Genomic DNA, 25,104 nt, shown 5'->3' with positions numbered 1-25,104 from the left:
TTCTCAACTACGTAATACCTTATTATACTCCTTCCCGGTACACTTTTTCTGTCCGCCCTCAGATCTTAAAGACTACTGAGGCTAGAGGGCTGCAAATTGCTATGTGATCATCCACACTCCAATCATCAAAGTTAGCCATGATTGTGCGTCTGGCAACGCTGTAGAACAGTCCATCGAAGGGCCGTGGCTCATACAGCATTTATACGCTGTACAGAAAACTTGATTCTTCGGCACATTCTTTACTTGTTTTCAATGGAAGATAATATTGAGGTTCAAGCGCTTAAAGTAATGCGATCGTCTTGTTTCATTGAGTGATTTCTAGTTATTTTCAAAGATAGATGGATTGAACATAATGGCAAAGACAATAAAGAGAACACGTAACATTGCTGAGGATAATATAATTACTGAAATCCACTGGACACAATATTTATGGAATAAGAATGTTCAATATCTTTCGACTGGTCAGAGGCTAATTTCATTAATATTACCAATATTTTTCGCTACGCGTTACACATCCGATTCTCTTATTTTTTTAACATTTCAAATGCTAATGTTTCTTTATTAGAATTACATTTCTACTTCCAGTGCATCATACAATAAGTGTCCAGATTACTGCAACATTGAATTCGTATTTAGGTCAGAGCGAGTAATACGTAAATATCTAATTATTATGTAATATTTGCGGTGCAATTGTATCGCCAAATTACGAATAGATCAAAGCTATTATTCCCAGGGTGATAGGCTAAGCCAGCAAAGGATTTACTCTTTCCACAATTGTGATAAAATGAGTTTGTTTAAATGGAAGCAGCCAAAGCTCATATATAAAAATGATTTCTTTTTGCAGAAAGATTAAACAGATTTATTTTACTACCTCTTTGGTCAGGAAAGAAATAAATGGGTAATTTTTTTTATATTAAATCTAGATTTTGTGGAACCAATTCTTCACCACAAACGTGACAAGGATTTTGAAACTGTAGATACGGATGGTATATGGTAATTTAAAACGGGTGGGAATTTAGAATATGAATAATTATTTTAGTTTACCTTCGTATTTAGTATAGTATATGTTGTTATTTACTGAGCGATCTGCAGCATTCTAGAATAACAACAGGCTTTTTTCCGTACTTGGTAGTTGTGGTAGGGTTGGGGCTACTCACCGTAGTATTGATATTTGTGGAAATCAGTACTTCAGTTGTTAATGACGTTATTTCAGAAATGATACACCAATTGCATTTCCTGAAGCAAGTATGTATTGGGGATTCGAGGATCGAGGTCCATCGGCCTTCTAGGTCGCGGACTTAGACTTGGCCTTGTGCCTTTCGGTCTTGTGTTGTGATTTAGGATACCTGAGGGGTGAGATGTAAGAATAGTACGGACCTGTCTGGAAAATTCTGCGAATAAATTTAAGTTGTCAAAGTTTGTTTATTTCTGTTACAAGGTGAACATATTTGATACTTTCATCAGATCAATTTTGAGGCTATATATATATATATATATATATATATATATAGATATATATATATATATATATATTATATATATATATTATATATAGTAGTCTCTGTAAAGTCTTTACTTATTTCCCACCGAGATGAGACCAACGTATATTGGCCCCAATACAGTGGCTTGTACAGAATTCATCGAGACAACAATTACCACACGGAAAATCTAAATGAGCTTAGCCTAAGCAACTATTTGTAGTATATATATATATATAATATTATATATATATATATATATATATATATATATATATATATATATATATATATATGTGTGTGTGTGTGTGTGTGTGTGTATATATACATATATATATAGATATAATATATATATATATATATATATATATATATATATAGATATATATATATTATATATATATATATATATATATATATATATTATATATATATAAATATATATATATATATATATATATATAATTATATATATATATATATATATATATATATATATATATATATATATATATATATATATATACTACAAATAGTTGCTTAGGCTAAGCTGATTTAGATTTTCCGTGTGGAATTGCTGTCTCGATGAATTCTATTGTGTAACTGTTGATGGGTAATGGACCGCAGTTCTAATCTCTTAAGCCTAGACTTAACAGGGTTGCCATGATACGTGTTGTTTAACGACGGGGATCTGGCGGTTAGTCTGGCTAAGTCATCCTTTTAATGACAAACTCAGGAAGGGGTTGTACTTGAAAGTCTCCTTTCAAGACTTGGCATCTGTTTTGGGTTGCCATGGACGATTCCAAAAATCTCAAAAACAAAGAGTTACCCTAATATTCTTGGTCATGCTTTAAGGATCTTTTTGTATTTGCAAATACCTATTTATTCTAAAATAAAAGAAGAATGCTTTGTATCTCTAAGTGTAGCTTTGTAAAGGTAAGTTTGAATTTCTTTTATTTTTGTAAATCATTGATGAGTACATTAGCTTTTCAGGTTCGATGTTCTTAGTTACGTTTTTAGTATCCTTCACCTAAGGGAGTTAATTTTGCTAGTGAAATAGTATTTGCTGTTATCATAGTGCTTTCGAAATTATATTCCACTGGCTATGTTTATAGCTTCTTTTTCGATGAATTAAGTAGTGGCGTAGTGAGGTTTCTTCAGGGTGATATCTTACTCCTCATTAAAGCAATTACTTTCTACCCCAGTCTTTACTGATATGTCTTGATAGGCGATGAATGTTGGTTTCCTATACAAATCTAAACTGAGTATTTAATGGTTCTCTTAATTTTACCAATATATAAAATGATTAGTTTTTCATTTATTTCCATCAGTTCTCTGATTTTATTATACTAGAAGCTAGCAGATTTATCCTTTAGATAAACGAATAAATATCTCCAGCTACTATCCCACAATGTGAAAAGGTCATTCAAGTAGTTATTGGTGAAAACGAGGGATGGTGGCTGGCCCTGCTACATCCAAATATGTCTGTAGAAATTTCCATGGAACGTGCTTTTGATTACATGGCTAATAATGAAATCAGTTGAAATATTCTTTGCACGGAGAAAAACGGTCTCCCATTTATCACGAAGGAATTTCGGGACGTCATTTATCACAACCTTTGCGAATAATGGTGCCCCGTTCTGACCAAGAACTATATTATTTAAAGGAATTTATAATCTATTAAATTCCTCAATGAAGTCATCGGCGCGGATGAGAAAGTGGCCATAGATATTTTCATCGGAATTTAAAGCAAAGGAAACGTTACTTGAAATGACAGGGCGTAAGGGAAGGAATTCGTTCATTTGAAGCAAATGTCATCTTATCTAGAAACCCAGTTATTAGAGTAATGTTTCCAATCCCGGTATGTCCTAATGCGTAAATCAAAACACAAAAAAAAGATAATACAAAATGGTATGAAGTATTAGCTCGCTCAAAATGTATAATGTAAGATGTATGTGACTGATCACAAAGTGCCTATAAGATCATAATTGCCTTGCTTCACATGTTGAGTGAAACTTGCATAAGCCAGTGAATACAATTCGAATTAATGTACTGTTTTCTTACCCCATACCACCTACGTATCCGAATCGGTGAAACTGCTGTATAATAATTTTATAATTTAGGTAGGTGGTTGTGCCATTTCCGGCGATGTGTGTATTCAGAGAGAGAGAGAGAGAGAGAGAGAGAGAGAGAGAGAGAGAGAGAGAGAGAGAGAAAGGAGGGGGGGGGGGGGGTTGGGTACTTAGCATCGATATTGTTGAAATTGTTTATCCTCTGGTTGAAGCTAATTAAAGAATAAATTTTTAATTCCACATAAACGAAGCTTTCTACCCTTATTTCTCTCTCTCTCTTCTTCGTCTTCTTCTCTTTCCCAACCTCTTTCTCTCAAACGAACCGAAATTAATTTAAAAAAAGAACCCAGTCCCGTTAAAAACCAAACACCATGATTCAGGGAACTCTGCATCGTCGTTGTGTTTCCTACCATGTTATATAATGAGATATATGATTCGACCTCTTGTAAGTGAACATGTTTTACCAACTCAAAACCGACTATTCCGACCTATTTTCACTACTTATCCTAAGCTTATGAACATATGCACACTTCTTTTTCTTAAGGAAGAATCATAGTTAACAAGCACACACTCACGCACACACATGTGTCCGTGTGTATTTCATCATCTGAAGTATTTAATCTATATATTGAGGTGAGTAATTTGGTAGGCATAATTTTTTATGCATGTGCTTGCCACTTTATTCAAGAGCTGAACATTTGGTAGCCGTCATAAGTTTCACGTGACAAGTATGCAAATTTGAATAACACCCGAGATCCATAACTGTCGTCGGCATTGTTCCACAGGACCGAGTTCTTGGTCTACTGTTATTTTTATTATGTAAAAGTGACATTGTTGTTGGCCTGGAAAACGAAATTGTTCAGTATGCCGATGATGCAACCCTTGTGGATGGATTGAAGTCTCCACTTATGAGAAATGAAGCTGCCCTCAGTCTGATCGGGACATTGACCGGAATGGTGTTGTCGAGGGGTTATGAGGCTTAACTCCACTAAAACGAAAACACTTCTTGCTAAGCAGATCTCGTACAGATTCCTCTCAGGTGGATGGAACTTTGTTGAGGGAGTCTGAAGCTTTAACCAATTAACGTTTAACTTTTAACTCAAATCGAACTTTTGTGAAACATCCAAGGAAAGTTTCAGCAAATGCCACACGAAAGTTAGGTATTACTCGTAAAGCCTCATATATTTATAACAGTAATAAAATCAATGCAACATGTTTTAGGTCATTTAGAATACTGTTCTCCGGATTGGATATCAGCTTCTGCAAGATTTTTATCTCTTTTAGATAGATGTTCGTGGTGGTAGGTTTCTATATTTTGATAGTAGTGGTTATCAATTGGACCATCAACGATTGGTCTCTCGTTTGTCACTTTTTCATAAGTTGTACTTCAACAGAGATCTTTTACGTTCACAACTGATCCCTCATCCCCTTTATTTGCAGAGAGCAATCAGATTCGCAGACCAGCAGCACCAATTTGCAGTATATGTGCCTCTCTGTCGAACTTCTCAGTTCCAGAGGTCCTTTATTCCTGACACCGTTGGACTGTGGAACAGCCTCCCAGAGGATGTCGTGTAGTTGGAACTTCAGACTTTTAAGCGAAGATGCAATTCATTACTGCTCTAATACTATTTACTTTGCATTTTAATACTTTTATCTATTTATTAATTCATTTTTATTTTTAAGTAAGTGCGATATCTTCATATTCTTCGGAAGCTTCAAATTCAGGTCGATGGACCCTGTGGGCATGTTTCATAGTAAGAGGTTTCATCTATTGAATAATAATAATAATAATAATAATAATAATAATAATAATAATAATAATAATAATAATAATAATAATAATAATAATAATGTTTCATTGTGTGTAAAACCATACTGTGCTTAATCTCATTTGCTTCATCGAAAAATGCTAAGTATTTTGTTTTATGGCATCATATGACACTGATGCATACCACTTATGCATGCATATCTAGAAACATTTACAAATACCTAAAAAAGTAAGTGGACATAATGGTGTTAATTATGCCATATGTGATAAATAAACCAAGATAATGCGCCTCTACTTGAAAGAAGAAAAGAGAAACAATGAGGGTTTTTTCATCTGAGGGCAGTTCAGAACAGAACAAAGAATGTTTCCCCCGAAGTTATTTGGAGATAACCTGAAAAGTATTTACAGAGGGTTAACTAGATGAAATTATTCTCTCTCTCTCTCTCTCTCTCTCTCTCTCTGTATGCAGATTTTTCTGCGGATCATCAAAATCTTTTCACGGACCACTAGTGGTTCGTGGACCACCGGCTGGCGACCTCTGTGCTAGAGTATGGAAAATTATGTAACCACTATGCTGTACACTGACTGAATTCTCTTAGCCATTGCTATCTGTAGTTAGCAGAAAGAAGCTTTCCTGTGGATTACTCATTTGATTCGTGAGTGGGAATAAAGTTTTAGACATTTAGAAATTGGTGAATTATGGCCACATATTAGAGATGAACTTGTAGACGTTTCTCTATAGTAACAGCTGACACCAAAAAAGTTAAGGCTAAGGAGCGAATAGTCGTTTGCACAGAGAGAGAGAGAGAGAGAGAGAGAGAGAGAGAGAGAGAGAGAGAGAGAGTTAACAGTAGCCTTATAAGAGTATCTTTGTCGTCTTAATCACTTCTGTTATTATTAATTGATCTTCGCTTATGAAGATACTGTCGATTAAAAGGTCAACGTTATCATTACCAATCTACAGCAGCATAGACAGCACCAAATCCTCTCGAGTGGGATCCTTCATCTAGTTCACTCTTGAGGATGTAGAAATAAACTGTGAAATACTTGTTCAAAGTACCAGTTTTACTCACCTTCTAAAGCAGATTTAAGGATATTCTCAAGCACGTGTTGCTTTGTGATGGATATATATATATATATATATATATATATATATATATATATATATATATATATATATATATATATATATATATATATATATATATATATATATATATATATATATATATATATATATTTATGTATGTATGTATATATGTATTTAAATAGGTACAGTGTAAGAAGCCCCCATATAAAAGTTCCTATGGCCGAAACGCATGTTCCCTACCTTTCCGCATAATGCATTTTATCAGACAAAATTCCTCGCTCAATGAATCGTGCATTATCCGCGAAATCCAAAGAAGAATCGCTTTCCCCGAAGACATTTATTAGGTACATTTATTCTCCCCGGCAGAGCTCATGCATCATCCATAAAGCATAATAAATCAGGGAAAAGCATAACTCACTTTTACCTTCGTGATCTTTTTTTTCCTGTTTTTATTTCAATGAGAAAGATTCCGGGATTTTTTCTGCTGTCAGGAAAGCCTTCGACCCCTAGATTTGCATTTCGCTCTTGTTTTGGATTCTCTGTTTTTTTCTTATTCTTTTTCTCATGGCCATCATTCTTTCCGAGTTAATTATAAGTTATTATAAAAGTTACTTTGTTATTTACATATTGTTTTGTTGATTGGGTCATTAATATTCTCAATATCAGCTTTTTATTCTGTTTTTCACATTTATTATGAGTTATCATTCTCGTTAGAGAAATTCATTACAATTGATGGGTATTATTTTTTACGTCCAAACTGTAATTACTTGGTAGTTACTTCAGTGTTGATGTACTTCTTAGAGGAATAAATAAGTGTTATCAATTATATAGTTCATAATATTTATAAAGTTAAAAGTTTCTTGCACTTAATAGCAGATCATAATTCCATGTTGACTACTATTTCAACCCTTGAAGATAATGGTTTCACCAGCCCTACCTGTAACTTGTCGTTCAGGGTCCTTGGTTGTAAGGGGAGCGTTGCATAGCTACTTCACTCAGACCAGTAAATGTAGCAAACGTAGATACAAAAACAAGCTGTGGGGAGGGAGGAGGGCGTGGGGATTAGAGGGTCTGGTGGCTGGGGATGTGGATTTAGATTAATGTTAGTTTGGTTGGATTGTAGAAATTTAAGTAATTTTGGTATCATGCAAGAGCTCGTACTTATGTTATGTTATCGCGATTCTAATCAGTTAATTATGAGAGAGAGAGAGAGAGAGAGAGAGAGAGAGAGAGTCCTTAAGCAACGTAAGGTAATAAAGTACATTCCATTGTTCTGATGCCCTAATTTTGGACTTTTCTTTTCCATTAAGGCGGACAGAGAACGGTGGCCATTTTTGGTTTATTAAAAATTTCGATTAAAATCCAAAGCTGCAAAAAATAGCGGCGTTTCAGGAAAAATGATTAACTCCCGGCAAAGTCTTTTCTGAGGAAACTGCACATTTTCTAGCGGCCCTCAATATACCTGCCATTCACCTGGTGACCGAGGGCCTCTGTGGAGGACCAGGGGTATTTAGGGACTATGGAGGTCTTTGTGTTCATATTGCCTGCCAAACATTCTTCATAACAATGCCTTGCATCGTTTTTATCTCCCAATTAGATTTCCCCCTTCCCCCCGCCCCTATCCTCAGAAAATGATGGATAACTCGCTATATTACGACGAGATAAGGGTCAGCTAAAACAAGGCTAATGTGATATTCTCCTACACAACCTAAGGTTTACCACAGTTTAATCGCTAATATTCTGGTCTTTGTTCCTAAGAATCAGATTTTGGTATCTTTTTTTTCCTTAAATAAAATTGACCTGTCATCAAATATCGTAAGTCTGCCAAAAATCCGAAATATTTAAATCTCCTTATTTTGACAATCTTGCAATAAAAGTATAAATTGACTTGAATGGAATTTAGAATTTAGGCCAAAGGCCAAGCACTGGGACCTATGAGGTCATTCAGCGCTGAAACGGAAATTAACAATATAATAAGGTTTGGAAGGTGTGACAAGAGGAAAAACTCAAAGCATTTGCACTATGACTCGATTGTTAAGATGGAATAAAGAGACATCATCATACAACTGGTTTGATTTTTAAAGTGTAGCTCCCGGATGTGTAACCTACCCATTTCCAAGACTTTATGTCTTAGCTAAGCCATTCTAGAGGGCTTGCAAGAATTCCCTGATCCCTAAGCTGCTGCAGGCCGCCATTGTCCGAGGACCCAACCGTCATTTCCTGTCCTTCCCCCCCCAACCACCTTAGAAACTCCCCAAAAGTTCATATGTTGCTACTGGCGTTACCTTTTCCTGGCACTGTTCTTTGCAGCGTCTCTTCGGCCATAGCTGAAACTCCCTTTCATTCCTTTTACTGTACCTCCATTCATATTCTCTTTCTTCCATCTTACTGTCCACCCTCTCATAACGATTCTTGGAGGGTTTTCCTCCTATTAAACCTTTCAAAGCTTTTCACTGTCAATTTCCGTTTCAGCGCTGAATGGCCTTAGTTGCCCCAGTGCTTGGCATGGATGCCAGAAGTTTATATATCTCTCAATCAATCAGCAGATCGGCTGATAATCCTAAAGAGAAGCGCCAAAGCAAATAACAACCAGGAACTGACAGGGGCCCAAAGGCGTCCCCTGCTGAACGCCAGTCGAGTTTTTCGAAGAATAAGAGAAGGACGTGTCGCCCCATCGTGCCTCTAACTCGCATTTACTGTAGTTAATTGGTTCATTCTCTCTTGGGCTCTTCTCTAAGTTTCTCTAGGATATAGTTGCTGCCTTCATTCAAAGCAGAGCGTTTGATTTTGCATGACCTATGCATGACCTACAGTGAAATTGGATTCCCACGTGGGGTGAAAAGCCCTTACCGTACCGAGTGGGTTGGCCGGAAATAAACTCACGGGAATAAAGTCACAGGATAAAAGTCACCAGATAAATGTCATAATTTTGGCTGGGAAAAGACTCATGGGGAAAAGGTAACATTAATCTATGGTGGCCGTTAATAAAGTCACGGGGAAAAATTCACAATATTTCTTGGGGGACATCGTCTTTATGAATTTACAATCTTTTGTTTGTTTTTATGGTCATATCAAACACGCCGCAGAGGTGGGCACTACATACAGAGTTAAAACAAAAAGTCCCCTAACAGGCTCGTACTAAACGCGCTGCAAAGGTGGATACATGGATATATACCGGGTTCAAATTTACCCTCGGGGTTCACTATCTAAGAAAGATTAAAGTGACGTTTTCTGTGAACTTTTCTCCACCGATATTCTTACCTGGATTCCCGAGTATATAGACTATTGAAGAATTCCTTTTTATGTCATCCACCCAACCAAGTAATGATACGATCCAGTGCTGAATGACTCCTTTCATATCTGAACATCGCTGACCGTAGCCACTGAAATGTTGATTACATAAAAATATGAACCAGTCTTTAGTTATTTTATTCAAGTTTCATCGAAGACATCTTGGGTCAGAAAAGGGGCAGGACTCTTGCGTGTATCAACAACCTTTCATTGCGATGAGATAGACAAAAGGTGAAACCAGATATGAACATTGTGCCTTTGGCAAAAAAAATAAAAAAATAAAAAAATAAAAATAAAAGATTAAGACAGAAAGAAGTAAAAGGTGTCTGGTAAATTTCATTTTGCCTTTTCTTTTCTTTTCGCTTAACCGGGGAGTAAGCCTGCAACTACTTTGTTGTTGTTGTTCTTGTTTAGGGGGTGGTAGGAAAGGTTTATGGAAGAGCCTAAAAAGGTCTGAAAAAGGTGTTTCGAGTTAATAAAAAGATATGATTTATTTATTAGAATGGAAACTTTTATAATAGATAATGTGCATCCCGTGTGAGTTGGAGGTCAGATCACGCCTTGTTATCTCAGAGACAATGTTGATACCCAAACCTGCGTGGGTATTTCATTGATCAAACCCGTAACCCAACTTTTTTGCCCATTTTTTTATCATTCTATGAAAAATATATTCATACTATATCTCATTCGCTGTCAACGACGAATATAAAAGATATAGTAACAAGGTGACAGACGGTTCAGTTGTTGTACTTCACAGGAAAATGAGGTAAAACGGGCGAAGATCATTATTCTTTTCATATCTTATGCAAGAATTTTGTTAAAAATGGATTTCTAACTCTATCATGATTTTAGCATGAAAAATAAATAAGCATTTAAATGAGTTTATAAACGCAAAGGAATCCTTTTCATCTGTTTCTTCTGATGCTATGTATAAACTTCCTATCTTTCAACTATACTATAATGTTCTACGGAAACCTTAGATACATACATACATACATATGTATACTATATATTATATATATATATAATATAATATATATATATATATATATATATATATGTGTGTGTGTGTGTGTGTGTGTGTGTGTGTGTGTGTTTGTCTATGTGTGTGCGTATGTAGATAATGATTAAGTTTTGAAATTGACAACAACAAAATATAAAAGAATTCTGAAAGAAATATTTTTACTCTGAAGAACCTTCAAGCCGCAAAGAAAAATGGCAAAGCAGGTGTTGAGAAACGATTGCTTATTATACTCGTAGAGGTCATTTACTCAAGCTCTAGAAAAGAAGATACAAGAAACTGTCAACCGGTAATAGAAAAGTGACGGAGGTTTTCGTATTTATGTCGCAAAAAAGGGTAAAACTTCAGAAGGAAAAGCAATACTTTAATGGAAACTACGAAGAAACGTTGCTTGGAATTGTGTTCAGTATAGGTACTTATAGGAAATAAGACGCAGATAAGGAGCTAAAGGTATGATCTTGTATTATTATGGCTTAAAAAACACAAAGAAAATTGAATAAGTTTTATATTAATTTCTGATTTCGTGAAATAAAGACCCGAAAAAATAAGAGAAATAAACTAAAATCTTTCCTTTTCTACTCCATTTTTTTAGCCTGCGCAACTCGCCACCCCCCCTCCCCTTTTTTATAATTCCACCTCCTCCGGAGGGCTTCCCAGCGAGGCGGGGCTGCTTCCAGGGAGAGGAGTGAAATATGACCTCGACGGAGCGTCCTGAAGGGATCGTTTCCTTCGAGAAGAATTGCTCTCTAACTGCTTCCAGATCCTGGGAGCAGAGCAGAACTCTTTTGGATATTGGAGAATGCTTAGGCAGGACGGAGTGTATGTATACGGTCTCGCTTTGTCTCTCTTTCTGCGTGTGCGTGTGTGTGTGTGTGTGTGTGTGTGCTCGCGATTGTGTCCAAGTGGTATATTCCTCCCCCGCCCTTTTTGAGGGTGTGATGGGATGGGGGGAGGTTACTGATGATTCCACTAAAACCGAGAATTGTTCGATTCGCAAAATCTCTTATCGTAACTCTAAACAGGAAATTGAAAGGTAAGCTACCCACGTTACTGAGACTGAAAATCATTGTCATGTCCCAAAACTTGACTTTTCAATGATATCTTATATTCAGGACCTTTCCTATGATGAAGTTTTGTGTTTTCTTTGCAAAAAACAACTGCATTTCCTTCAGGAATGCTACTGGAGGCAACGTATGTTATGCTTTAACTCACACTTTAAATCTAGCTCTTTGATAAGGGAGGTTTGACCAAATATCTGTCTTATCTACTCTTGATCTTCGCTTGATGATAATATGTAGACTCGACTCCATAGGACTCTCTGTCTTGTTTTTATATCCTCCCTGAAACTTTTTTCAATCTACCTGACACTTGTTTTTTCCTAAGTATGACATAGATAAAAGCAACATCAAAAGTTACTTCACATTACCCCCACATCCCAGTACTTCTCTTTCAGCAGACTACTTTAATTCTACTTGCCAAACTTGTCCTTACTGATAGCCTGGGAGGTGAAGAGGGAAGGGTAGGGGGAGGGAAATATGAGTGAGGAAAGGGGGAAGGGAGGGGGAAGGATGGGGATGGGGAGAGGAAGGATAGGGAGGACATGGAGGGGAGTAGAGGAGGAGAAGGGAGGTTAGAATGAAAGGGAAAAGGAGGAGGTTGGGGTATCTTATATATAAAACTGAATGTTTATATGTTTGTCCATATGTTTGTGCGCTATAGAAATCCACACTGGTTGACTGATCAAGAAAAAATTTGCCAGGAGGCTCTCATTTGACCCAACTTAGATGGTAGGGTAGGTTTCAAATCCCTACCCCCTTGGTAGTGAGCTGGAGAGGAGGAATATATTTATATACTAGCTGACCAACCTGGTACTGGCCAGAGAAAACTCTGAAGAACTTGGAAAAAGTTCCTGCACCTTCTTGTACTGACTGCCCCTTTTATCCAGGTATTGCTGTTCTGTCTATCCTTATTATCCAAATATTACTGTACTGACAGTCATATTTATCAAGGAATTACTATGAAGACTGTCACTTTTATCCAGACACTACTCTACTAGCTGTCATTTTTATCCAAACATTATTTTGCTGTCTGTCCCATTTACCCAAGTATTACAGTGGTGATTGTCCCTTTTATCTGGGTATTACAGCAGTGGCTGTGCCTTTTACCCAGCTATTACTGTGCTGATTTGTCCTTTTATCTTGGTACTACTATACTGACTGTCCCTTTTATCCAGGTTTTAATCTGCTGACTGTCCCTGCTATCCAGCTATTATTGCGTTGAGCATCCACTTTACCCAGATAGTACCAGGGTGACTTTTCCATTTACCCCCTACTAAACCTAAACATACCCCCACTAACTTATCAGTAATATATCACTATATATGGAGAAAAATGAGATAGATAAACAGGTAGAGCTTATTTACCACATACGTTACAAAGAGAAGCGGGAAGAGGGAAGGGGAAGGGGAAAGGAGTACGGGTTTGTTATCTAAGATGGGTCAAATTGTGGCCACGTTCCATACATGCAAAGTCACATAGGAACATACAGTGTGTGTGTATATATATATATACATATATATATATATATATATATATATATATATATATATACATATATATATATATGTATATATACATATATATATATATATATATATATATATATATGTATATATATATATATATATATATATATATATATATATATATATATACACACACAAAACTGTATGTTCCTATGTGGCTTTGCATGTATGGAACGTGGCCACAATTTGACCCATCTTAGATAACAAACCCGTACTCCTTTCCCCTTCCCCTTCCCTCTTCCCGCTTCTCTTTGTAACGTATGTGGTAAATAAGCTCTACCTGTTTATCTATCTCATTTTTCCATATATAGTGATATATTACTGATAAGTTAGTGGGGGTATGTTTAGGTTTAGTAGGGGGTAAATGGAAAAGTCACCCTGGTACTATCTGGGTAAAGTGGATGCTCAACGCAATAATAGCTGGATAGCAGGGACAGTCAGCAGATTAAAACCTGGATAAAAGGGACAGTCAGTATAGTAGTACCAAGATAAAAGGACAAATCAGCACAGTAATAGCTGGGTAAAAGGCACAACCACTGCTGTAATACCCAGATAAAAGGGACAATCACCACTGTAATACTTGGGTAAATGGGACAGACAGCAAAATAATGTTTGGATAAAAATGACAGCTAGTAGAGTAGTGTCTGGATAAAAGTGACAGTCTTCATAGTAATTCCTTGATAAATATGACTGTCAGTACAGTAATATTTGGATAATAAGGATAGACAGAACAGCAATACCTGGATAAAAGGGGCAGTCAGTACAAGTATATAATGATATATATATATATTACATATAAATATAATTATATTAATATAGTATAATATATATATATATATATATAATACTATGTATATTATATATATATATATAATATATCTATATATATATATATATATATATATATATATATAATAGTATATATACATATATATATATATATATATATATATATATATATGTATATATATATATATATATATATATATATATATATATATATATGTGTGTGTGTGTGTGTGTGTATGTGTGTTTGTATACGTATATATAGAGAATTTCATTGTATACCGTAACGACAAAATATCACAGGTACTTAAAAGTTACTTCATGAAAGCGATGAAAAGATATATCCGACAGACTTACGCTACAGATGATTTCGAGAGCTCTAAAAGAAATTACGAGTTACCTTCAGCAAAATCTATGCATCATTGTGCTGTATCTTAAACTTCCACGAAATTAACTTATATGATGAATGGTGGACAAAAAAATTAACAAAAGTATATGCCCACTTACCAGGATATTATGGGGTTGAAGGATATAATAATGCTTGGGAAAGCTTCAGTTCCCCTTCAGCCAAGTTATAACAAAAGTTAGGACTACACCATAACTTAAAATTCAAATTAACTTCAAAACAGATGGGATTTTTCCAACCACGTTCCTCTAGACAAGGAAACACTCTAAATTACATCGCTTACGCCGACGTCCTCTCGTCACTACAGAGCGATCAGACCTAAAGGCGTTCCTGTTGTAGTCGATCCGACATATAGCTCCACAACGCTCGCAGCGTTTTTCTTTAGAATTAAATTGTCTTTGACCATATTCAATCACAACTTCTTTACCACCATTAGACAAAGAATGATAAAATTCACCGTATCCCACATTGCACTGCAAACAATCGACAGGAAATGGATGGTCTCTGTCAAAATTAATGCCAGAAGGGCCAGCCACTACCTCTGCCATAACTACAGGAAGACAAAATGCCGGGTTTTCCTTCATTATTCGAAGTATTCAGTTAAACAAGGATACAAATGGACACTGGACAGGTAACTTTATTATTCCGCTGAAATCCTAGTGAAACTTAGTTTTCGACTGAAGTCGTTCGTAATTGGTTATGTAACTCATGACGTCATAACGATGTCACATCTCTCGGTCAATAATGAGTAACGAACTGCTTTTGTTTGCGTAAGAAAGTGAGTTAAAGGGATTATCAAAAATAAACATTACCGCAGAGGAAACATTTCTCCCGACTTAGGAAAAAATCGAGGTAAAAACTTATCCAGCTCATTTAATTCCTCCCCGTTCAATCTCTCGTATAAGGACTACTTTTTATATAGCTTTTCACATGCTCTTAACCTTGTAGGTGATTATTATTTTTAATATCCAGTGCGGAGTGCTTCTGAAGTATTAACCTAATATTATATCTTGCTGTGTGTTTAGTCTCATACAATCTTTGGCTGTCAATCTAGCTATTTCTGTGAGCGTTTACCATAATCTGATATGAATAAACTACCAAAATTTACTAGGTTTATAGTATATTACACAGCTCTAAAGCTTTGGTCTTTTCCATTGTTTTTTGGCACGAGTTTGACTTTGAGGTCCTGTAAATTTCACTTTTAATAAAAGCTGCTCATTAGCGTCAGGTTTGTAAGGGGCAATTTTTTCTGCTAAGTTTTGTTATTTTTTTGTCAAATTTTCTTTTGTAATTTGTAATTAATTTTTTCAAATTTTTGCAGTAAATTTAAATTTAAAATTGTATTTATTTTTTCTAATATACTTTTTGCAAATTTAAAAAATTTACTTGTTAGTGTTATAAATTGAATTTTCATAATTTACTTTTGAATTTGTCATCAATCTATTTTACTTTTTTAGCACATGTAATTTTTAGAAATAGATGTCTGTTACTTTTTGTAATAAATTTACTTCTTAAATTTGTATATACTGTTCTTGGAAAGTTCACTTATCCTACAGTCCTTTAGGCGCGGCGCCCCTAGAGGGTTGGAGGAGCCCCCATGTTCTGCATAGTAGGACGTAAGACCTACTATGCAGCGTGGTTGTGAACAAATTTCTAACTTAAAAAAACTAAAAAAAATTTAAAAGTGGTAGGTACAGTTAATCTGTTGCTTAGTTTTCTTTTAGTTCAGTTAGGTATTAGGGGTTTAAATGTGTTTAGCTACCTCCCACTGAATTAAGATTGCAGAAGCTCCATTAGGTTGAGGAAATTAATGTTTAATCTATCAAACGGCAGTATTTGGCATTAAAGCTAAAGTTATGGACGGGTCTGGCGTCTTGGTATGTTTTTCTTTAGAATTTTACCTTCCTGAAAATGGGTTAGGTTTGTGTTTAGGTTAAGTCAGGGGAGTGTTGGCTAACATTCAAAACCATGCAAAATTTTTCCTAGACAGAGATTGTCAGGCGTAATGTTTGGATTTGTGCTAAATTTTCCCCTGACAGATTGTTAGGAGTAATGTTTGGAGTTGTATGCAAAATTTACCCCAGATAGAGATTGTCAGGAGAAATGTTTGGAGTGTGGAAAATTTTCCCCGGACAGATTGGTAAGAGTAATGTTTTGGAGTTGTGTGCAAAATTTTCCCCAGACAGAGGTTGTCCAGAGTAATGTTTGGAGTTGTGTGCAAAATTTTCCCCAGACGGAGATTGTTCAGAGTAATGTTTGGAGTTGTGTGCAAAATTTTCCCCAGTCAGAGATTGTCAGAGATTGTCCAGAGTTATGTTTGGAGTTTTGTTAACAGATGCTATTTGTCTTAGGTTTTGTCAGTAACCTGCAGGATTATAGGGCAACTGATACCAGGACAACTCATCCCCAAAACTCTTATCTGACAACTCATACTTGAACATTTGATATCTAGAACAAATGGTATATAGGACAACTCATTAGTATAACTTATGTTCACCTAAGAAAATAACCATTTGAAAATAGTTTTTAGTGACCATTTACTTTTACTGACTAGCATCCTTTTAGAATTCATAGTTCATGCTAGTTACTGTTCTTCCAGTAAACAGCTCACGAATGGTCATAGCTTTAGAACTAAATTCTTTTTTATATATAAAATCTTAGCTGTGCTTGTCGATGGTAACTAAGTTTATAATTTTCAGACAATGCAGATAAATCAGGAAAAGTATGGCTGTGTGAAGTACAGATGCTCAGAGCGTGCGTTCAGACGATGGTTGAGGAGTACCCATTGCAAACAGTATCTTCAACAGGGGAACATTTTCACAGAGCTGGTGTGAATAAAGTGAAATCGTGAATTCTCCTGTTCTATAAGAAGCCAAATCCTCATCACAGGCGTGGAAGAGCAGGAAAGTAGGGTAATTTTCATCTCAACAGGGTTGGATCTTGCAAAAATTAGTTATTAATCAGGTGATGATGCATTTGAATTGTCTATCCATGTTACCAGTTATATACCATGTGCATTAAAGTAAGTAATTTGAACGTACATCCTGTTTTCAAATTGTTACCAAACGAGCTACTTATGATCGGCTGTATTCTCATCTTCGCCCAGGTATTTAAAATTAAAGGTATACAATGAATTTCGAAAACCAGCCCCATGAATTACCTGTTTCAAGTTTTCCTGACGTTGTGGTATCTGGCTGTTTATTTTATTTAACCGTTGTCTAAAGCTCTACCAAAAACTTGTCGAGCTAGAACATAAAAGTCCAGTATAATACAGATAAACGAATTTTCTGAAGACAGTGCTTTACAGCACTTTTTTCCCCCCAGCAAGTGATGAAATTGTTGCATACGAAGAATATTTTTATTGAAGACTTGTATTATTAATGACTGTCACGCCTATAACTAATACTAGCCTTGGATGTTTTCGTAATGCCCTACAAGATTCAATTTCATGCCTGCCAACATTCTTTTTGGAACGGGGAGTGCAAATACATTCAAAACAGGTTTGTGAAGAGTGCAACGAGCGACTGGTATTTTGACATGGAAAGTATGATTCCTGCCCGAGAAATGTCTTGATTAAAGGCTGTGGCATATAATCTGCACTGTCAGTTTTAGTTTTTTTTTTTTTTTTTTGGTTAAAATTGCTTTAAAGTTTTCACTGTCCCACATGAAGATTTTCTTAGTAATTGATTTTTTTTCTTACAAAATTAAATTGCCATTTTATACTGTAAGTTACCTTAAATATATATCAGTTATAGGCATCGGTTGTCCAAGTATAAGTTGTCCGATTTGAGTGCTCAGGGAATGAATTGTCCTTGCAACAGCTTCCTTGGCACGGACTTATAGCTAGGAAGTTTCAGGTCCTGTTAGCAGGCAGTACGAATGCAATTTTTTTTTAGTTTAAAAGTATGGAAATTTTTAGTGGATTTCTTCTTTATGCACACTTTTTTTTTTTTTTTTTTTTTTTTTTGCACGGTAATTCGAGTATCTGTTGATCTTGAGGTGTAGTAGAGTTAGGTTTCGGATATGATTGTTAGTTTTGATACAATTGGTTATTCATAGCATAATCAGGGTATTTGTGATATCTATTAACATTGAGTTTGTATGTTACTCTGAACACAGGCAATGAATTTTTTACAGTAAAGACAGGCAATGAGAGTCACTCTGTGAAGACAGGCAATGTGTGTCACTCGATTAATAAAGGCAATGAGTTTTATTTAATACTGGCAATGAGTTTGCTACTCTGAACATAGGCTATGGGTTTATTTTATGAAGACAGGCATAGAGTTTTTCCTTCGAGAACTAGCAGTGAAGACAAGCAATTGAATTTTACTCTTATGAACAAAATGAGTGTTAATATATGTACACCATGAGTTTTACTCAATGTATAAAATTGAGGTTTTTACTCATAAACAGGCAATAATTTTGATATGCATGCACCAGCAATAAGTTTGGAAGTTACTCTTGACTACTGTCAATGTGTTAGTAATGTTACTTATTCATAAACATTGGCAATAGTCTGTGATGTTAACACAAATACTGGCGATAGGTTTGCCATGCCATCCATGAATGTGGGCAATGAATCTATTTTCCATTAACCCTAGCAAATACGTGTTAGGCTCTCCATGAGAACAATGATTAACTGGCACCATCGTTACAACGATTATGATGTTGTTCATGATGACAAGGCAACGACACATTCATACTATTATTGGATAAGGGCAGTGCTTGTGGGTCTGGTCATATATAAGCGGGAACTTGGATACATCCTTGAACAGTGAATTGTGTAACTGTTCATGAACACAGGCAGTGAGTTTGAGTGTCCATCAAGGCATAAGTTTCCAGTGGTATCCATCAACAAGGTTTTTGGGCTTGTGAAGGAGACATTGTGAAATAAGCATTATCATAGATAATGAGGTTGGGAAGATACCGTATGAGTTTGATGCAATTGATACTGTAAGGAACGTCAGTGTTCGCTAAAGCTATCCTTGCAATGCAATCAGCCAGTTAATGCATATATACCTTTTTGGAATATAGTATATTAGGGTAGGAGCTGCTGCTGCGTCGATACTCAGTTTTATGAGCTAATTATTTCCTTAAAATAAATCGTCGTACCTATTTCAAGAAATATTTGAGTTAACGTTCTCTTTATGGAGTTGTCGAGTAGTTGCTGTAATGACATTTTCTGCTGCCTTGTTGTTACTTATTAATTATTTATTATCTTATTCTTTTACATATCAAAATTTGCCGTAGGAACCAGAATTCAAGGAAATGTGCACATTTGTGAACTTTTGACTGGCAAGGCCCGTCCACACGGTCGAGCTTTGCTCGACGAACTCTGATGTGACGTCAGAAGCGGAGAAACAGCAGGCAAGGTCTTGACTTTTCCAGCTTCTGACGTCACACTGAACAAAGTTCGTTGGACAAAGCTCGAGTGTGGTGACAGGGCTTTAGGCTGATATATCTAGGGATCCAAGATGTCGACAAAGATAGATGTAGGCCTCTGTTTGTTCAATATCTAAATTTTGCACGCTTCTCTTTTCATTAAAATCCTGATAGGTTTGTAAGTTGGGTTCCTCGGATACTCTGCATTCATAAACCTACATTTGCCTGTGTATTATACATTTTTTTTTATTAAATAAATAATGAGTCTTTAGTATTTAGTTCTTGACTACTTCCTCGGTACTTTTATAAGGAAAAACAAAGTATATGGTGATGGGGAGGGTGGGGGGATTGGGTGTGGGGAGGTAGGGTTGATGGGGAAGTGTTAGGTAACTTCCAAATGAAGTCTTAATTTTACAGTCGAAGACATTTTCTAACTCACTACTGTATAACAAGACAAACACTCCTTTACACAAACACCTGCATTTGAGTGTTTCAATACTAAAACAAAGTGTTATAATTCAAACACAAATGGTTTAATTGTAACGAGCCAATACGAACTATTTTACTTAACTTATATCATTACTGTGCACACATTTCTATTCATTGAAAGACCCGCAACTGATGCTTAAGGCAGAAACTCCTGATATCAGGTCTGCAATTGCTGATGACGCCACTGGCATTTGGTCCTCAAGAGATAAGTCTTTTTCTCGCCTTGTGTTTAAATTTCATTACTGTCAAAGGAGAGAATGCCAACTCGCACAGATCGATGTGGAGAAAGACAAAAGTAGATGGGTGGCGTTCTAAGCAAAATTCGGTTACTCCTTCGTCTACCAACGCCAAACAACGGCCAAGGACACCTCGGCCTTCTCAAATCTGGCTCTGAGTGTGGAATCAGCATGCATATTGATCAATTCTTCAGATTCAGCAGCTGTGAAATCTAATTCCTCAGCCAAGTCCAAATGTGAAAAAGTCGAGTTTCTTAATGTAAAGGTGAGTCCAGTACTTATCAACTGTTCTCAGACGTAGCCAAAGCATATCGGATTAAAGTGTAATGTGTATTGACACCACTGATATCAAGGATGAAGAAGAGAATCTATGATACACAAAATTTTCCTGAAGATTTTTAATAATTTACTCTTTCCCCAAATATTGCTGCAACATGCGGCCACCTATTGCGAACCAATACTCTTCGACGTTGTTCACAGGTGTAGATGTGACCTGTCCCTCGCTTTTAAAGCTCGTTGGTAACATTTGAACATTTAATTATAGTAATATATAAACAAATGAGGAGAGCCTTGCGATGTAAGATACATAGCCATATGTCAGCCCAAGAGAACTTTGTTTTCGTCCTACGTGCAAGAATTCTGCTTTGGAAAGTCGCTACCTGTAAAATTGTTCAGTTTTCCTCGCGTTATTTTTCACCAGTTTTGACAACAACAACTGATGGCAAAAACGGGAGGGGAGAAGTGTCTCCTGTTCGACAAATCCTCCATCACTTTAATTGGTATTGTAACAGAGGTTATTGGTAGCCCTTACTTTCCCAATTATATGATAAAATTTAAAACTCGGTACTCAAGGGTTATATTTTGTTAACATTGGAGAAAAAATGAAACGGAAAAGGGCATCTTATTCACAAACTATCTCTCTCTCTCTCTCTCTCTCTCTCTCTCTCTCTCTCTCTCTCTCTCTCTCGTGCGCTTTGAAATTTTCAAACTTCTTGATTACAGGAATTGAAATCAGTTCAGTAAAAGGTTTGGCATTCTTTTTTTTTTTTCATTCATTTTCTCTCCCTGTTAAAGCGATGATATCAGAAGGCAGTAGCCACGATTCTATTCGTTTGAAAATGATTTGATAACAAAGTTCGTTGAATGCCAACGTATTACCCCTTTAAAGAAAGTGGTTGGGGGTCTCAACAGTAAGCTGCACCAAATTATCAAGTCGTTCATTCAATGGGGATAAAAATGAATTCCTGGAAAAAGAAGGATTAATTAGTTTATTTCGATCCACACCCGCTCTTTATACTCACTGGTACTGGTAGGTAACTCAATCGTTCTTTGTAAGTTATTCAAAACAAATCACAAGGAAAATTAGAGGTTGTGTAATTCCCATGTAAGTTTTATGGCCTTTTCAGAGGCAGATTGCTTTTCTAAACAGAGTGCTTCTTATTATTTCAATTTAGTTTTAAATCATTTCTCAAGAAGAAAATATCATTGTAAAGACAGGACTGGGAGAGTACATTAAATATATAAACGAAATGAATTATAGCTTTCACTAAAGGTTAGAATTACTAGCAATCTACAGGCAAAACCAGCCCCGTTTCTCGGGCAGAACCACCTCCGTTTCAGGGAATCACTTCTCACCCCCCCCCCCTTCAGAGGCGGGGGTGGTGGGTGGGGAGGATAAAACCATATTAAAAACCATCTTATGGGTCCTCACTATAACCCTGCCTAGTTTAATGCCCATCGGACCAGCCGTTTGGCAGTGATTGAATGACAGACAAACGGACAGACATAACGTCCAACATTGTAAGATATTGGGATTTGTTTTTGCTAAAAGATGATAGATAGTATTTGTTGCAAGTTAGGAAATCATAAAAGGATCAGGGCTTTTTTTTTCAAAATCTACCAGTCAGTGACGAGAGGCACTCGTGAGGAAAGAGTCTGATTTATCTTTTGATAATCACTTGGAAATACGAAAAGTCCAGAAGCTCACTTTTATCAGCAGTGAATGCAAAGGATTTTAATAGGTAATGGAAACGTGAAGAACTCTTAACTTTAATATAATTTCCTTCTTTTTCAAGGGCTTTCTTCTCTCACTCTTCTTTCTTTTATAAAAGCTACTAAAACACACTTTCAGGAACATTCAAAGACGAGATTTCATGTGTGCGATGAAAGAACTTAGCTCACTTTGGTATATTCTCACTTTTCTTCTATTTCAAGCGGCAAAGTTTCATTAGCAAAGAAGGGCGACATGTTTATGGAATAAATTCAATGTGAAAACAAGATGGCATTAAGATCCTCATGCTTGTCTATCTCTATCGTTCTCTTTCTTGTTAAAGGTAAAGAAAGTCATAATGATTTTCATGATTAGATTTAACTTTAAACTATAAACAAAATCATTTTTATTTTTTTCGAACTTCCAAAGGAACGAGAAGATATGAAGCTCCCTAGCCTTTGATGCGGATTTATTATAAGGTTAATGAACATGCAATATATTCATATATTTTGGATATGAATTCATTCAAAAGTACCTTACTTTTATATGGCTCGATTAGCACCAACAGAAAATCTAAATAATTAAATTTACATACGTGAGGTCAGAATGAATATAAATTTCGTTTCTCATGAGTATGATCTTATGATATAGTTACCATGAAATAGTTACGATAGTAATTTCCTGAGACTATATCAGAAAATTATTTTTGAGCGTAAATTTTTGTTCTGCCATACTACATTCTATAAATTTCAAAATATTTTTTCCAAGGCAAAATTTATGAACTTAGACGAATATCATTATTTTCCTACCTGTATTTTTTCGGTATTAGCTGTATACTAAGTGGTAAAAATTTAAAAGCGAACCCCTTCAACCATAAGTTAGAATGAAGCACTTTCTGTATAATGGGCCTTATGACGTCGGCGGGCCCTCTTAACGATGATTATAATACTGAGATAAAATAATATGATTTGTAAAACATTTAAGAAATTTATAGCTGTACGAAAACTGCCAATACATTTTTGGACGAATTCAGTTTTAATCTGAAGTAAAAACTGAAGAAGCTGCCATTGAAATAGGTTTGGATTTGCAACATACATATGTTCCCTTTTTGATCGCAACACTATGTCCTTACAAATTGCTTAATCAGTAAACCATTCGCTTTTCATTCTTTGATTAATGGGTGATTAGGAAATTATAATTTAATATCTTAAATCCAAAATGCAATCAGAGTAATTTATTAGGATGGGGAGTCTCCAAGTAAGTGAGCTCTATATTCCAGTTTAATATCGATGAAAGAACTTGATAAATCAACTAGCAGATAATATAATTCATCACGATAATTGTAAATGCTTTTTGACTATTTCTACACATAGTGATGTACAGGCAAACAGACACAGATGTTCACACACACACACACCAAACCATATATATATATGAAAGGCACCAAACCATATATATATATGAAAAAATTTGGCATAATAAAAAATAAGCAATTTCGAGATAAAATTAATATGTGTTTCATAATCCTATAGACTTCAACCTTCACTAAGGTCCTCTCCAGCTGTATGAGAAAAAATTACAAAGTTTACAAAGGTACGTACACATTATTTTTGCATACCCCGGGAGTAAGCCTACAAACTACCTTGTTATTCTACTTCTTGAGGGGTGTTGTAAAGGTCTACTATGTAAGTGCCTAAATAGATCTGAAAAAGGTGTTTTGCTTTGAGGAATCGGATACTTATGATTTATTTATTATAATGAAAATGTGAAGATTAAATAATGCGCATGCCTAACAGTACAGAACAATTATTTTAATAAATTAAAGCGTGTTTATTTTAATTTTAGTTTGTGAAACAAGGCTCTATGTGATCGGAGATTTTAGCACGTTTTAATTTACGTCAAAAGTTACGAATATAACGTTTACAAATTATGCGTGAGGGGAAAATTTTGCACACATCCCAAATAAGCTGGAGGTCGGATCACGCCTTGTTAAAAGGGCAATTAAAATAGAAACCTTCAGTCTGGGGGTCTTCCTTGAGCATCACCATTTCTTGAAGTCGTCTTCTTGTCATTGTATAGGAAATTACTTCTAAAATATCTAATTGTGGATTGGCTGTCAGGCATATGAAGGTGAAGGACTTGTTTCTTTGCAAAGAATCCAACTGCCTGATGAGCGCTCGCTCCACTGTTCCTCTTTCATCGGTATTAAAGATAATCTCTGTATCCTATTCAATAGGCAGAAGGTAGAACATAAACAATACGATCAGACGAACCTCATCTTACACACATTACATATACTCAGTTATCGCTTCATCTGACCCACGGTGTTTTTTGAACTCGCAAAATTCTGCGCTTGTTCGACTGCTAGAGACGGTGCATCATACTGACCTAATTTGGTCTTGACCCCTCGATTCCATTCTGCCAACAAGAAACCTCAGGTGATTCATCACTGACTCCTATATTTTTTTAATTTTCGTTACTCTCATATTAACGCAAAGGTTTCCTTTGACG

The sequence above is a fragment of the Macrobrachium nipponense genome, chromosome 2, assembly GCF_015104395.2.
Source record: "Macrobrachium nipponense isolate FS-2020 chromosome 2, ASM1510439v2, whole genome shotgun sequence".
NCBI classification, from domain to species: Eukaryota; Metazoa; Arthropoda; class Malacostraca; order Decapoda; family Palaemonidae; genus Macrobrachium; species Macrobrachium nipponense.
The sequence above is the reverse complement of the archived record's forward strand: the minus strand, read 5'-3'. Positions refer to the sequence as shown.